This window comes from Haliotis asinina, chromosome 12 (assembly GCF_037392515.1).
Source record: "Haliotis asinina isolate JCU_RB_2024 chromosome 12, JCU_Hal_asi_v2, whole genome shotgun sequence".
NCBI classification, from domain to species: Eukaryota; Metazoa; Mollusca; class Gastropoda; order Lepetellida; family Haliotidae; genus Haliotis; species Haliotis asinina.
The window spans coordinates 810485-827332 of NC_090291.1; positions in this window are offsets into that span (position 1 = coordinate 810485).

Genomic DNA, 16848 nt, shown 5'->3' on the forward strand with positions numbered 1-16848 from the left:
TTACTTGAGCTAGTTTTTTTTTTATGTCAGAAGCTATTGGTTCACTTTCTGCACATGACGCATATATAACTGACCCTATTAAAAAAGTGCAATGGCTTTCGACTGCTTACCTATAACAAAAACCGACTGTGTTGGTTCCAACTAATAGGAATATAGACTGTATTAAAGGGCTAGTTTACGTGAAAATCCGCCTTTATGTTTTTCACTTTTTCATCATAAAAGGTGTTTGTCAAGTCGTATTACAGCCAAAACAGTACAGATATCAGAAGTAACTAATCTATTTTTATGCGTTATATCGATTCAAATTTTCCACATTAACCCAGAGTTCTCATGAACACACCATGGCTTATGTTCCTTGGAAATAACGTCACTGGTGCCCAGCTTATTTATATAAACGAATGACGTTCTTAGAACATATTGGGCACATTTAACGCGGAGCAAGTACAGGTACGTGTGTTTCTGGTGTCTCGGTGTGCAGGCTACTGTTTCAATCCACCTGTTACCTGGCCGTCTGCTGGTCACGTGGTCAGTTCCACACTGTGATGACGTTGGAGATTGAAGAAAACGAATACATTGCACAAACATTGTTCCCACTATGCCACATAACCAAATTGTATAACATTCAACCGGAGTCGGTCGCCTTTCCAACTGTATCTCACAAAAAAATATATATCTATATGCCCTTCATCTACGGGTGAATGTTTGGTACTTAATTCCAACATAAATCGTGCACTATGATGTCCCGCCTCTTCAACCTGCACTATGATGTCCCCCTTCTTCAACCGGCAGTTTGATGACGAAATGATATGTATTTTTGTTGTATTTAGGTCCTCATTTATCACTAATGATGTCGATAACCAAGACTCGCTGGGTGGGTATTGGAAAGTACGTAAACACTGTTGATGTCAAAGTGAATTTTCTGCCATATTAACTTTTTTTTATATAAAATCACGTCACACACTGTACAGGGATAAATCTACCCCCGCGTCCCGCGTCCCTGACGCAATAAATTCTGGCAGGACTCATTATTTTTTTACATGTGCGTCCTCAAGGACGCAAGATTTTGATGGACACCTAATGATAAATTTTGTGGAGAGGCATTATCGCCGTTATGCACGAAGTGTCCCCGCGAAGTATAGATGACAAAATATTCGTACTCCTGGATATTCCGTGTCTAAAAATAATAATTTTCTTCCACACGCGACCGCTGATTGGCGGACAATAAGTAAGCAGCCAATCAGACACAAGCTTGTATACTACCATGGCTACTGTGCTCTACACCGCTAACATGTTCGAGTGAATTTTCGATAAAATAACAACAGATTTATGAATTGGCAACTTCTTCATTTGGTGTCAGTTACTTCCATTCTCAAATAGACGTCCGCTAATAACTACACAGTAATTTTAAAACGATCGCTGCTTTCATTCGCATGATATTCTGTTCATTCCCCTGTTTTCAAAAATAGGTCACACCAAGTGTGTCGGACATACTCCAGGAAAGTTTGTGTTTAAAAATAACAATTTCTTTGAAACGCGATAGCTGATTGGCGGAATATAAATAAGCAGCCAATCGGAAGCAAGCTTGCAGGAAACCTACGTTAAGAACTGTCATGTAGCAGTCGACATGCCACCCAAAAAGCTACAGAAGCTGTCAAGTTCACAAAAAACATTGACTTCTTTGTTTGGGCAAAGTGAAACGAACAAAGATACAATTCAATCACCTGAATGTTCTCCCCAGGAAGCGGTGGATACAGTTACCAAACACAAAAGCAGGAAATTTCAGTCAAGCTGGTTGACTACTCATCGTTCATGGCTTACGTAGGACAGGGAAGGGGATTTCATGTTTTGCACACTTTGTACTAAGAATGGTAAACGAAATGGCATGACACAAGATGCGAAATGTAGAAATTTCCAAAATACAACTTTGATCAGACACATAAACCACAATGACCATAAACTGTCCATTCAGGCTCCCAAACTCAGTGATGATTTGCAAGTTGCAACTTCACACATACATGAGAAACAGGACAGAGCAGCTGTGGCCCTAATGAAGTCAGTTCACTGGTTAGCATCAGAAAATATTCCACTGACAAAATTTAAGAGTTTTGTTGAATTTTTACATAAATTCGAAACCAAAGACATTCAAATGCTCAAGGAGGGTAAAATACATTATGATTCTCCAACTACTGCCACTGATCTCTTAACATCTATGTCTGATGTCATTGAGGATGACTTACAAATTAAAATGGAAAAGTCCCCATTTGTTACGGCCTTGGCAGACGAGAGTACTGACATCAGCAATCACAAACGCCTTGTCATTTACTGCCAAATAATACTTGATATGGTGCCGAGCACTCATTTTGTCACCAACATTGAGTGCACAGATACGACAGGGAAAGGAATTGCAAGAGAAATTCTAGATCAATTGAAGAAACGTGGTATCCCCCCAGAGAAGATCATGAGTCTGGGATCAGATGGTGCATCTGCGATGACAGGGAAGTACAATGGTAATTGAATATTTTCAATGACATTCCATATATACATGTATGAAGTGAAATATCAGTATAATTAAGAAAACATTTATCACAGATGAGAGTGAAATATAACTGAACAAATATTTTGTTTATACTAATTATAATACACATTATCTGATCAGGAAATTTTATGAATGATTTTCAATAATTTCATAGTCACAGCATAAACAATTATAAATATTTAATAGAATAGGTAGTAGCAAAGAGACGTAGACTTGCTAAATATTTCATGTTTCAAGTTTGAACTGAAAGACATTAATAGTATTCTTCTTCATTAATTTTAGGTGCAGCTGCCATCATAAAACGACAAAATCCACACTGTGTCAACATACACTGTATAGCTCACAAACTTGCCCTTTGTACATCTCAGGCTGCATCCAGCATTCAGCATTTGAAGGATCATCAGCAAGTTCTGACAGATCTGTTTTATTACTTTCGTGCCAGCAGTAAGCGAGCATCCAGAATACATGAAATTCAGAAAATACTTGAAGACCCAAAACTGACATATAAAGAGATTCACTCTGTCAGATGGCTGTCTTATTTTGAGGCATTGAGCTGTGTGTATTTAACTCTGGACAGTCTGCTTACTTACCTGTCAGAATTTGGCACAACCAGTGATCATATTGCTAATGGATTGAAAAGGAAGGTGAGTCTTACGTTTTTAACTAACATTATATTTATTTCTTAAAATCATTAGCAATTATATTTAGTTTATCCTACCTCAACCTTTAATGAGGACAATATTTTGATCTTTGTTGAAATTAATTCTTTGCTTTTTACTCTAATCTTCCCATTTAGGTATTCAGTCAGAAGTTCATTTCCATCACATACATGATGATGGATGCTATGGCCCCAGTCACAGCCCTCTCTCAGTTCTTCCAGAAGGAAAATATTGATGTCGCTTTGGTGAAGGTAAATCTATGTATTTTATTTAAAAAATAATCATTATTCAACTCAATGACTGTGTCATTATGAAAAGCTGAAACAAAATTTCATTTGTCTTTTATTATTAAACTTATATTCAATTTATGCAGGTAAAGCTTGACTTTTGTGTGAAGGAACTCTTGAAAGTAAAGTCAATGGAAATAGGACATCTTAAACAACTATCAGAAGATCTGAAGAATGAAACTTTCAAGGATGATCATCACATTCTCAAGACACCTGGCTTCAATCTTCAGAGCTTAGTTGATACTTTCATAACTGCCTTGGTGGACAACATTTTATCGAGGTAAGTTACAATGCAGCTTCAGTTTCCATATCGTAAATGCCACACAGTAATGATACAACATAGTGTAATAATTCGCTGTCTGGGCTGCATGTAGAGGGGGTGAGGACCCTGAGCTGATGATGAGCCTTACCAGGATGACTGTGCCAGGATCACCCAAGCCCTCTTTAATCTGTAAAACAATAATGACTACACTCGAACCCTCTCTGCTGCATTTCTATCTTCATCTGTAAAACATAATAACACTTAAATCAGCACACAACACTGAACATATGCTGAACCTGTTTTTTTTATTACAAACAAAACAATGAACTTGCACACAGATAATGAATTGTTCTTTCAGATTTCCTTCTGATGATCTGCTGACATCATTTGGTATCCTCTCCATGAGACCAATCAGCTTCTTGAATGAACAGCAGCTGGATGACTATGGGCAAAATGAAATAGATAAACTCTGTCAGCACTATGGTGAAGACCAAACAATGACATGGAAGGAGGATGGTAAAACCCTGCACAAAACAACACCACCCATCATCAACAGCGAGCAAACTATCAAAGAATGGGCTCTGTTAAAGAAGGTTGTCCAGCATTACCCTAGAGACTCTTCCTGTGAATTGTGGCAACTGATTCACACCTACCAAGCTCAGGATTTCCCCAACATGATTAAACTTGGTCAGTTGGCTCTCACACTGGCTATGCACACAGCAGGGTGTGAAAGAGGGTATTCTGCACAAAATCAAACCCTAACTGCATCAAGAAATAGAATGACTGTCCAGAAACAAGACAGCTTGATGAGAGTGAAACTGGGTCCATCAAGAAAAGCTTTTAAGTTTGAAGCTAGTCTGAACAAATGGAAAACTGAGAAAGAAAGACGACTCTATGAACTCAAACAATACAAGTAGCTTTGATTCTGTTACTGGCAAGTGGTATTGTTCAGTGCTTCTGGTAACCCTTGCATGAAACTGCTCCTCTCCCTGCCTGATGATGTTGTTCCATTCATTGATTCTGTTCTGGAACATGTCTTCCACTAGTTTGTTCACAAATGTTATTGCTTGTTTTTACATCGAAGTAAGATGTCATCTACCATTTTACCTACTTCTTTGCATATGGTACATGTTGCAGGTTCCGACTGATAAGGTACTAACAGCTCTGTTTATGTGAAACAAGCAACTCACCTGTGTAACCTATATACAGTAAATAGAAACCAGTTTGAATAATAGTTGTGGCATTCATTTTTGTGAGGGGTTCACTAGCTCTGAGGGACTCATCTATTTCAGACTGGACTCATATATATTCAGCTCTGCGAGTCCCAGGACTCAGGCAGCTGAATTTGTAGATTTATCACTGCACACAGATCTATATCGATCACCAATAAATTCAACTGAATAATTCAACACAATCTTCCTTACGCGAATTTCCGCGCTGGGAAAGGTGTGTTCTTGCTTGGAAAGTAAACAAAGTTAGTCTCATGTCATAGAACATGCGCTGGAAAGGAAGTAAATGAGTGTACTCCAATGATTTCCTAGGTTCATCAGAATATCTTATAGTTTCTGACAGCGTTGACGCCATGACTGACGCAAACCCACGCACAACAACGATGGTATTTCTCCTCATTTCTGACAAGAAAATAGCAATCAACACAATGTCAGAATGTTTTGGACTACTTACATGTCACATTTATACATATACGTGGCTTGAAACAACGAAAGTGTCCATCGAAAATTAAGCGACTCGTGTCATTGAACATGCTATTTTGAGAAAGTCTCTCCTCGACAGTGATGTCAACATTGTTACACATACCTGGTATTTTCATTGAGGTAAGGTTGTGAATGAAACTACACACGATCAGTCTGACGTGCTGCTTCCATTTTCATTGCTTATGCTTCTTTCATATTTTCACAAACGTTTCTCGCGTGATTAATTTCAGTTTTATTATCTTTTGATGTTGGACTAGACAGGATACAAGCCTATAATCAGCTGGCACCAGTTACGTCAAAATCAAAGGCCGGTAAGTCAGGCCTGTTTAGCTCGGCAAGCGAAAGTCTCATAATGGCACAACATTTCAGCACTTATTTTGAGGGTTATACTTTCATTGTAAGAAAACTGAGCGTATATTTTCAAACAGTGATGTTAACTATTTAAAATATTTCACTTTGTTTCACATTGTTTCATTTGAATACATGTAAACGAATGTGATCTGTACACTTTCCCTCCCCCTGGATGCCACAAGGACATATATGTCCTTCTTCTACATACCTCACTTTGAAGTCCAATAAAATTCTAAATATACCATGCATATATAAATACTTTGAATTCTGTGGAAAATTCCCAGTTTCTTGATACCATCCACTATTATCTCAGACCAAGCTAAAGTGCTTAAAATCGCCTTTCGAAATAGGCTTCATCGTAAATGTCGTCAACTTTCAAACTGTACAAAATCGAAAATCGAGATTCACAGCGTTATTTGCAGTATGTTTTGAAATGTGAAAATCGAATAATTACTGGGAGTAATGAATTTAAAATAGCATATTAATGATCACTGATTTCAAGTTTTTATGTAACCAGTAATGTTAATTCCGGAACGTCGCCGATGAACCCAGATTCGGTTGGGATGTTTTCGAAAATACACTTACACGAACACCGAAGTGTGCTTTCCGCCATATTGGATAGTGTTTACAAAATCACGTTTCGAGAAGGCCGGTATCGAGACGCCTATTACATCATGTATACTTCATAGTTAGCTGCGACAAATGTATCATTTAATTCCCGAAGCATCTTAGAATCAAATTACAAATGGTCTTTGTCACCAATACCAACTGTCTAGACGAAACGAAACGAAATATACTTGGTATGAAAACGAACGCTGTGCTCGAAAGACAGCGTTTGACTGAAATGTAAATAAAGAAAAAATTCAATTTTACACTGCGTAGCATTTTTTGAAATTTTCCAACATCCAGCCGTCTAATCATTGCTTACAATGGCTCAATACGCTTAGTATATTCAGGGTAAGAGTATCGCAGCAAGAAATAGCAAATTGAAAATAGATACAATGAAATCATTTGGTAATTCATAAGAAACTGTCAAACGTTTAGTTTAACATGACGCCATGACTGACTCAAAATCACGCAGAACGACAAAGGTACTTATCGGCATTTCTGGCTTCTTCCGTCATTTACAATGTAATCGATAAAAACACAGATAGTCAGAACATTTCTGATTACTTACATCTCAGATTTATGTACAAAAGATCCCTGAATCAGGCAAAATGTCCTCGCAAAATTCTGTGCACCCTTGTCAGCGAAGCCGCCATTTTAAAAGAAATCGGTCATCGGTAGTGATGTCACACGTCAACATTGTTGCACATATTAGGCAATTTCTTTGAGGTGAAGGTCGGTTGAACAAGAGTAAACACAATTCCCATACCATTCCGGTTGCACTTTTAGTATTGTGATGTATATTTTGCGCATCGTTCAGATATGTTTTCCTGAAATTGATTTCAGTATCTACATATATCCATCTTCAACAACATATCATATGTGGATATAAGGTATGCGTTTTTATTCTTTGACAGCTTTTGATTATTTGAATAATATTTACATGAGAAATTGACTCAATAAGTGTACTACACCACATTGTAGCCTTTACACAAGTGTAAGAAGATCACACGTAGCCATTATTGCAACATGTGCTTTAGTTTCCGTGATGTGCAATATTTAATACGTTGGGACACATATTGCAGTTTCATATGAACAGGTTAATAAACACCGATTTAATTCCAACTTACAAGTAAAACTGATAATATTAATGAAAATGATTTGTACATTTTATGAAACGTAGGGGCACACATACTACTGTTTAAAGGTCACATGCAACGTAAAACACTTTGCAGATTCGGGTACCTTTCGGTATGCACTTACCGAAACAAATCATAAAATATGCCAATTCAACCTATAAAGTTGAAAAAACGCGATGAAAAAAAAGCCCGCGAGTTCAAACGTTTCACTAAATTCCCCCAGCGCTGGGGGGATACCTGGTTTCAACAGCTGTGCTGCGCTGCGTCCATAACGCATGCGCAGTGAATAGATTCGCGGAGCTTGAAACAGTATGCATGCCCAGAGGTCGTATGCATGCATGCTCTGAGGTCGTGAGCAGTAGTATAATCTTGGTTTTGTACACAAACAAGTAAACAATCTACTCGTTATGTAAAAAACTTGTTGATTGTGGTAAGCAGTCTCTGGCACAGAGAAAGCTCAGTGTCTGGTTTATTGACACCTGTATGTCTGTCTGCTAAAGACAACATGCAGTACACAGGTTCAATCATTGACCACGTGCAATTTGAACTTAACACGTGTCAGACTATACGACATAAAGAAAATAAGTTGATTTATGACTCGTGCACCCGAGTGCCGTGTCTGCCATATTATGTAATTAGGCACGTGTGATACACATGTCATGTTTTTTATGTCTGTGGGTTGCAAACAAACTACATTCACTTTTTTTCGGATGACTGGATCTGACGGAAACTGGTGTAAACTCTTGTCAGTTTTAAGTCCTGCTTTGTACTTGGACGAATGAGAGATTCCAGCCACGCAGTAGTTTACCATCTCTACTGATATGATTTTTGATTGGATCGAGCGCAAATTCAGAGAACATGTATTTTCCAAACCCAACATCTCTATATACATTCTTCATGGATAACGACTTCTTTTAGCGCATATGATTTGTTTGACAGCAGTATATGAATCCACACTGAAACGACACATCAAGTACACAAAAAGAAGTTGTTATCCATAAAGAATCTTACTTTCTTGTGACTGGCTATACTTCTAAAATGCCCATCAAACAGATCATCTTTCTGTACACACAATGAACCCTCAGCGTATCAGCAAATGAACCAGCCAATTGTTGTTACACTAGAGTGCATATCCACCCGCTTTGAGTCGGTTCGGTCTCCCGAGGGCTTCGTTTCGGGGGAAGTAAGCCCAAGTAGAAAATATTGCACTTTTGGATCGCGATTGTACGCTTATAATTTTGTTTATTTGGTTTTTTTTAAAGCAGTAATGTATTATTTGTCATGAATAAGTGATAAGTGTGTTTTAATTATGGTTGCATGTGGCCTTTAAATGAATTGTCTTGTTCATTGTTTTGGTTTGTGTCGTTTTTATAGACACAGTTATGAATATTAATTGGCCAGGTGCGAGTTTGTCAAAAACGTTTCATGATTCATTAACATTTATTTTTTCGATAATGAAGTCAGTTCAAATTCGATTAAAATATATCTGATGGCAGAATATCTAACTCAAACAATATTTATACGTACATATTCTAAATAAACACTTCTGTACTGAAAAAGCGATTTCTTTATACCTTTCATTGTATACTTATGAAGTGAAATGATTTCATAATCATAAGAAGAAAAGTCTATTTCCTAAATGAATACTCAATGAATATTCAGGTGTTGTGAAATTTTTATTTGCGCTAAATTGATGCTAGACAGGTGCGCGTGTTGCTCACAATAAGATATGTAGTAAAACCGTGTAATTGTTGATATATTCAGAACACTATTTCAGTGATAAAACCATTCATTTTATATTTTTTTTTGGCTAAAAAGTGTTGAATTCTGACACAGAAGCCGAGATCTTTTACACATTGTGTAGAAATAAGGTTAGATATATTCTACAGATATATCAGTCGTCTTTTTCCAACGTCACAAAATGCACAAAACATGCCGTGACGTCAACTAAAATGTCGCATTATTTTCAGTTATTTCATTACATTTGAAAATGTGGCTGTTACTCCGTTAATAATAATGCAAAATTAATAAAACATACACCCACACAAACAGGAGAATATGGGAATCTAAGAACTAAAATATGTATCGGATAGGTCCATCCAAATCGCTATTACCTGCTTTTTGATATAGTACACTGGCATCTTTTCTTACAAATTGTGAAACTACCAAAAGGTATCCTCTGACATTGGAGAACTTTCTATTGGAATAGTTTGGTCCCCTGAGAACAAAACAACGAAAATATACTGTCGGTATCCACAGCAAATTCTCTCCATGTGATCTGAGTTACACTGACCTAATGTAAACTATAGCTGAGTTATGCCCCCTTATCTTTATACGTGCATGACCTCTCTTTCGACGTTTGACGTCATAGAAGAAAATGGATTTTTGACATTTATTGCAAGTCATTTTTGATTTTGTGACATTATGCATTAGCACATACATCCATATCATATACACTTATGTCGTTCAGATATCAAGCTGTATTTTCTTCGCTCACACTTTCCGTAAAGATGCCAAATTAAAAAAAAAATCGTAGCAGATTGCTTTTATTGGTGCACGATAAAAAAACGGAGAAATTTACTATTTTTCAACACACACAAAAGTTTGGGACTACTTTTAGCAGTGTCCATTTCTCAAACCTCTGAGGTAGCCGCAGTTATATTTATACCAACGGACAGGAAATTAAATATTCTACATTTCTGTGCAATTTTATAGCCGAACGCAGATCCAGTACCACGGGAGCGCAAATCTCGCACAGCGTTCACTTTTCAAACCTTACGAAAATGTGCGCCTGAAAAAAAACTCGGCATCCAGGGGGTTAAGCCTTAAACCAGTTGGTTTCTCGTGTTGAAACTGAATGCAGTTATGTACAAGGGCATGTTAAACAGCGTGAGAACTTGTCATTTGATTACAACGTATAAATATTTATCATACAATGGAGAGTGTTCTCGGCAGGATAAAGTGAACGGATATTTTCGGTATCCTTTGGGGTCATATACGGATACCGATGCAAATAAGACAGGTCATATGCACATTTTAGGGACAACTTTCACAGTGTAAACAAACATGGCTTCAAGGATCGGTGACCGTGTGCGGATTGACGGCCGTGGTTACGGTACTGTCAGTCCTTTGATCCCAGGACATTCGTGCCTGGTTATGATAGATGGAGTAGATTAAGAAGGGAAGATAGAAATTCATAGGCTTGTGAAGATACCAAAGACAGTTTCCCGACCGACCGTCAGTGTTAGCGAGAGGAAGGCATAGGGATCCAGCTGCACAATGTCACGCGAACATTAAAGTGTATTTGGGTAATTGAAGGGTAATTGAAATTTTCTGAAATTCCACACGAGGTTTTTGTTATTTTTCAAACGATTTGTTGACAGCAATGCGCTGTTTAATATAAAAGCTTACTGGGAACTAGATGACGTAACGCACTCAAATGTGTGATCAGTACAAACTTGCGTCACCGAGCTTGTGACGTCACGTATTACTACGCACATATTTGTGACGTCACAGATATGCAGGCACATCCCACGAAAGGACAAGGTATGATAGAGGCCCTTTACAAAATTTTACAACATGATAATTTTAGCATAAAAGGAGCTAAATTAATTGTTGAAGTTACCTCCAATAGCATTTTTATGTTTTTAGTGTTGTTAGTTTTCCTCTTTTGAAGACCTCAAAGTTGACATATTTTACAATATCTTCTAGAAACCTACATTTTCTGATTTTCAGAGTGATAGAAAAGTGTGAGCAAAAGCGTGACCCATCCCATTTTTTTCACCACATATGAAGCGAGTAAAATAGAATGTACACCTAACAAATTGTGGTGGGTCACGCTTTTGCTCACATCAAAATCTTTAAAAACGTACATTTTTTCAGTTTGTGAAATTGCCCCATACAACATCTCAAAAAATAAACATTGACATAAACTAACATCATTAAAACAATCCATCACATTTACACATCTGTGCCATGATACATTATATTTTGAATGGTTTTGTGCTCTAAAATACACATATCAAACATCGTTATTAAAATTTTCAATATCATAAGGCACTCACAAGGCAGATTTATGAGAGGTAAACATTGGTGTTTGGTTGTTGGTCTCTGCTAGAAAAGTAAGAAGATGTCTGAAGATTTTCAAAATATGATCAAGCAGTACTGTAAAGGTGAAAACCTTTGTTATGTAAGAATTTGATCATAGTTTTTCTATCATCTGTGTATCTAACACCTTATGTCACCTGTCACTGTCAAAATAACACTGTCATTCAACAGGATTGCCATGTATAAACATATGCATTTTCCAAGAACTTATGTACCTTGATGTTTCCAATGACATATTAGATTTCAAAACCATTTTTAACCAAAATGATTACACTTAACTGTATGAGAAGGATGTTTTAGCTAGAATAAGAACATTGTATCAAGGTCTAGCAGGTGATGAACACAAGCAGACGTCAAGTCATACATAGTTGTAAAGTGTATTATATAAGCTTAAATTCACACAGGGAGGCAAAGGAATATGTAGCCTAATGGTTGCAATAGTGGACTGTAGGTTTCTTTTGTTATAGGACATGCAGGTTCAAATCCATGTAACTTTTCTTTCTTTTTTTCAAAGTGTGTTTATCAAGCTACAATGTTTAACTAAACTGTTTCACGTCAAATCTAAATATTGTAATTTTTTTCTTAAGTTTGGTAATCTATGTTACAACACTGGTGAAACAAGCTTTAATTAACATCATGTAAATCTTTTCTTAAGACACTGACCATTCACCCTTTCAAGTCGGTCTAGTTGCCTTTGTTCCCAATATTTTAAATTCATATTTTATACATTTTGATCTACTTTAGGTTTATACACTTTGAATACTGCAGTTCTTGAGAGTGAATCAGATACTGAGATTGATGACTGTGTGAATGAAGAGTAATAATGGATGTTTTATATCTTTAAAGTGGATACGTTGTGAATAATTACTCTGTGAAGTCTTTTGAACACTGACTTTAACATGTGCATGGTGTTAATATGAACCTGCACTGACAATGAAATTTCACCCGAAATGGACCCCTTTGGGGTCAAAACCTGTGATTTTTAGTGCAACATGGCTATTGTAATAACATATGATGATTGAGATGTTAACTGTATATTTGCTAAAACTGGTAGTAAATGCTGACTTGTACCACTTACTAGTTAGAATGAAGCTGTGCCCAAAATGAAGCTTCACCCAAAACAGGCCCCTGTGATTCTTAGTGCAACATGATTGTTATCATGCATAAATGTTGTACAATGGACCCATGGATTATATTTGCAAAGATTGCTGTGAATAATGACTGAGTTTGGGGGACACAATTGGCAAGTAATTGAATTAACAATGTTTTGCAACCCTAATTGAGCCCCTTGAAGTTAAAACATTATGACTGACATTGACATGTTTTTCAGCATGACTACCTGTCGTATAACTGCTGTAATATGTATGTAAATAAAATAACAGTTGTAAATAAGCCATTATGACACACTAATATTTCAGACTTCTTGTTGTTTTTCATGGGAACTGATAAAACCCATTTTGGGCCCCTCTGCAGAAAAATTACACCTCAGAACATATAAAATATAGCGTTTTTATGCAAAGCTAACTTGTCTCTAAACAAATAACATGTTTTCAGCCAATTCTGTTAGTGGGCCAAAAACCACCCTTATCATACCTTGTCCTTTAGTTCCATGATCTGCGACAAAAGAAATCGCATTTTCTTTAAATTATAAAGTAAGAATGACATTGTGTGATAAATAGTTTATCACGCGAGTGTGTTTGGGGATAGTTAATATCCTGCATTAGGAATAAACAACATGTATTTAGGTCTAAATACAATGTTTATTCATCCATTAACCATCCATCCATATTAACCATCCCCAAACACACTCGCGTGAAAAAATAAACACCTAATTTTACAATGGTTTTAGTATTATCACATGCAAAAAACTGTGCAAGTTTGTAGACATTAGGGTTTTGTCAGTAAAATCGATTAATGTATTACATACGGTCTTTGATACACCTTATCATGAGACAAATCAAAATGAAATGGTATTCATCTTTTACACGATTAAGGTTTCAAGATACACAATGGACACATATTCTTTCTCTCCTCCGTACATTATAGATGTATACAGATACTTAGTCTCGCGAGGGCTGACGCGTGCGAAATATGTGCGTGTAAGAATCAGTTACAGTTTGTATATCAAGTTACTGAAACTGAGAGAACTCGTAATATCAGATTTGATTGTATCTACGTAATTAGCCATCATTCTGTCATGCGACAGTCTGCCAGAACTGTGTAGAACTGTGTAGAACTGTGTAGCTTGGTAATGTCGTTCAGGGATACTTGAGTAAGACTGGATGAAGAAATGAGTTTTCAACCTCATCAACGTTAACTTGTTTGAAATATAAATCAAAATACAAATTTTCAAAGATCTGTCATGAGCAGTTTGTGAGTTTGACAATATTTTTATAATAAACAGTTTTATAGATTCAAAGCAAAACATATTCTATAGACTTAATTGTTGTATATTTCAGCGTTGATTTAGCACGTTAGACTTTTGTGCACTTGTTTGGTGTTTAAAGCCGCATTAAGCAATATTCCAAGTACATGACGTCGGTCCGGCAAAAAGCAACAGCGTGACTATCGATTTTGGCAACTGGAATACAACCACGTATGTCAGTCAAGTCAGCGAGTCTGAACATCAAATCCCTTCAGAGGCCTCTCACAATTAGCATGACCTGCTGAAGACCAGTTCTAACCCGGATCTTCACACGTTGATTTTAGTGTAATTTCCTCTCAAGGTTTGCATATTACGCACTGCACGATCATGTAGGTTGTGTTTTGGACAATATGCTTCTTTATCGGAAGTGGTCCTTCCGATTCGCTACATACGATGTACTAACGGTTCCTACTATTAGGACACGGTTCTTCCACGAATAGATTACATTAGGTAATGTAGATCTCACCCGAGTTCTGCTGCGACTCTCTCTCACTAATATCATATGCTCTCTCTCTCTCTCTCTCCACACACACACACACACACACACACACACACACACACACACACACACACCAGTAAGAAACCCCGATCGCAGCCGAATGCCCACATCTAAATTGACCTCCGACCAGAAACCATCTTCAACCAATATCATTAAAGTTTCTACTACTGCTTCAAAGTTTGCAAGTCAGTACCTTGAGATCGAAAGAGCTATCCTGATATACAGCGGCAAGCAAGCAAACAACAAAACCTAAAAGTTAATGGTTACGGCCTTGTCTGAGGTGTGACTGAAGTTTGGACGTTATCACGTCGCTATCTATCTGTTGCTGGGACATCTGTTGCTGCTGCTATATTCATCAGATGCCGGGGCTGAGCCGGCTCTTCTAGTCTTTCGTCTGCCTGGCCTGTCCATGTTACGGTCCAGCAGATTCCTCATTTCCCACTGGGCCTCGCTGTACAGATCTCATGCAGGACAGCCACTACCCACTGGCTGAAGCTGGATCTGTCCTTGTTGCCCTCCTCTATGGTTGGTCCACAATGTCAGGGGTGATGGTAGCTCATTCGCTCCACTCGACGTATGCTAAGTTTGTGAGTGAGGGTCGGACGATCGTGACTCCTAACAACATGCATATACTGGCGCACATTCATACAATAATTAAACGAATGCAAAATTCTATACTTATGTAGATTTACTCAGTCAGTTACTCTCTTCATTTACAACACCCGTATAGTATTTATTAACCCAAAATTGTCGTAAAAATTCGATTAAAGGGATCAAGTCGTCAGACTTGCTGGCTTGGTTGTCAAATGCCATCGTATACCAGTTGAGTAGATCGATGTTCATGCTGTTAATCTCTGGTTTGCATGATCCAGATCTGAACATTTACACACAGTCGACATGTTGCTGGAATATTGCTAAATGCGGCGTAAAACTAAACTCACTCATTCTCTTCATTTGCAATTTGACTCAGACTGGACTAGCAGGACAGGACAGGGCAATTAAGCTCTTTACCAAATGTGGAACAACAACGATCGAGCGTGCCTACAATGATTATTAGGCCTGTTCTACCGCCCCTATCATAATGGTGGGTATTACCAAAATGGCTGTTAGCATTAAACAAATAAATCTTGTACATTGTCTGAGTGACATGACTTACTCAGCTACAAATACTTCTACATCACAGACATTTGATCAACCAAACGTTTTGATTATATAATCTCCTCACAAAGTAATGAAGCAACAAGTACTTAATATCTTTTTATTTTTACAGACATGTTCCTCAAAAGTAATTTTTCAGAGAATACACGCTGACTTGTCTGATAACACTCACTACATCACCCGACGGCACCAACCCTTAGACACAACATGCAAAATGTGTTGTGTTAATATGCTTCACTCATCACACACCTCTTTCGTAAACCGACCTGTAATATTCACTCGTACAACAAGCGGACCGTAACTTCATGAGTATGGATATTAATACCTTCAATGGATGACAATGCCCGAGAAAGAGTTGCCAATGATATTGTTTGGATCAACAACATCGCACATATGGACATATGGCAGAACATTCCACAACAGCAACAGTGCGCGCCATAGAGAACGAATACAATCTTTTGCTTGCGTGTCCAAACTACCAAACAAACAGAATGAAATAAATGTATATAGATAAACACTACTGGGAACCTCCAAATGAATTTAAATTAACAGAGCTGTTAAAATGTAAACCTAAATCTCCATTGTTGTCCCTGGCTTAGTATATTAAAGTGCATCTGGATAAATAATAAGTCCAGCCGCCACAGTCTGACACAAATGTAAACCTTGACGACGGACGGTTAGTCCAAGTCTTTCAAACAAACAAACATTTGTCATAACAGCATTTACGTGTTGTGCTGTCAACTATAAATTTGTTTTGACAAGGGTGTAGGCAAAATGAGGTGTGGGTGATATGAGGTCAGACCAACCTCAAGACTGAAAGGAAGGGAATATGTCCGACTACCATCAATTAAATCATCAAATTCTTTTTCATTTAACACTGGATAATAAGGCGTTAATTCACTTGAAATCCTTTGTCCTTGACAAAAACTTCCTCTTCTGAAAATATTACCCTGATGTCTAGACTAGCTGTCTTATCAAAAGAGCCGCGAGCAATCATTTAGTGTTTGGACACTGTGCGCTATAAAAGACGACTCATTATTATTGACGAATGTTATCAAACAATTTATCATTAAGTAATAAATATGATATTTTTTTTAAAAAAAACAT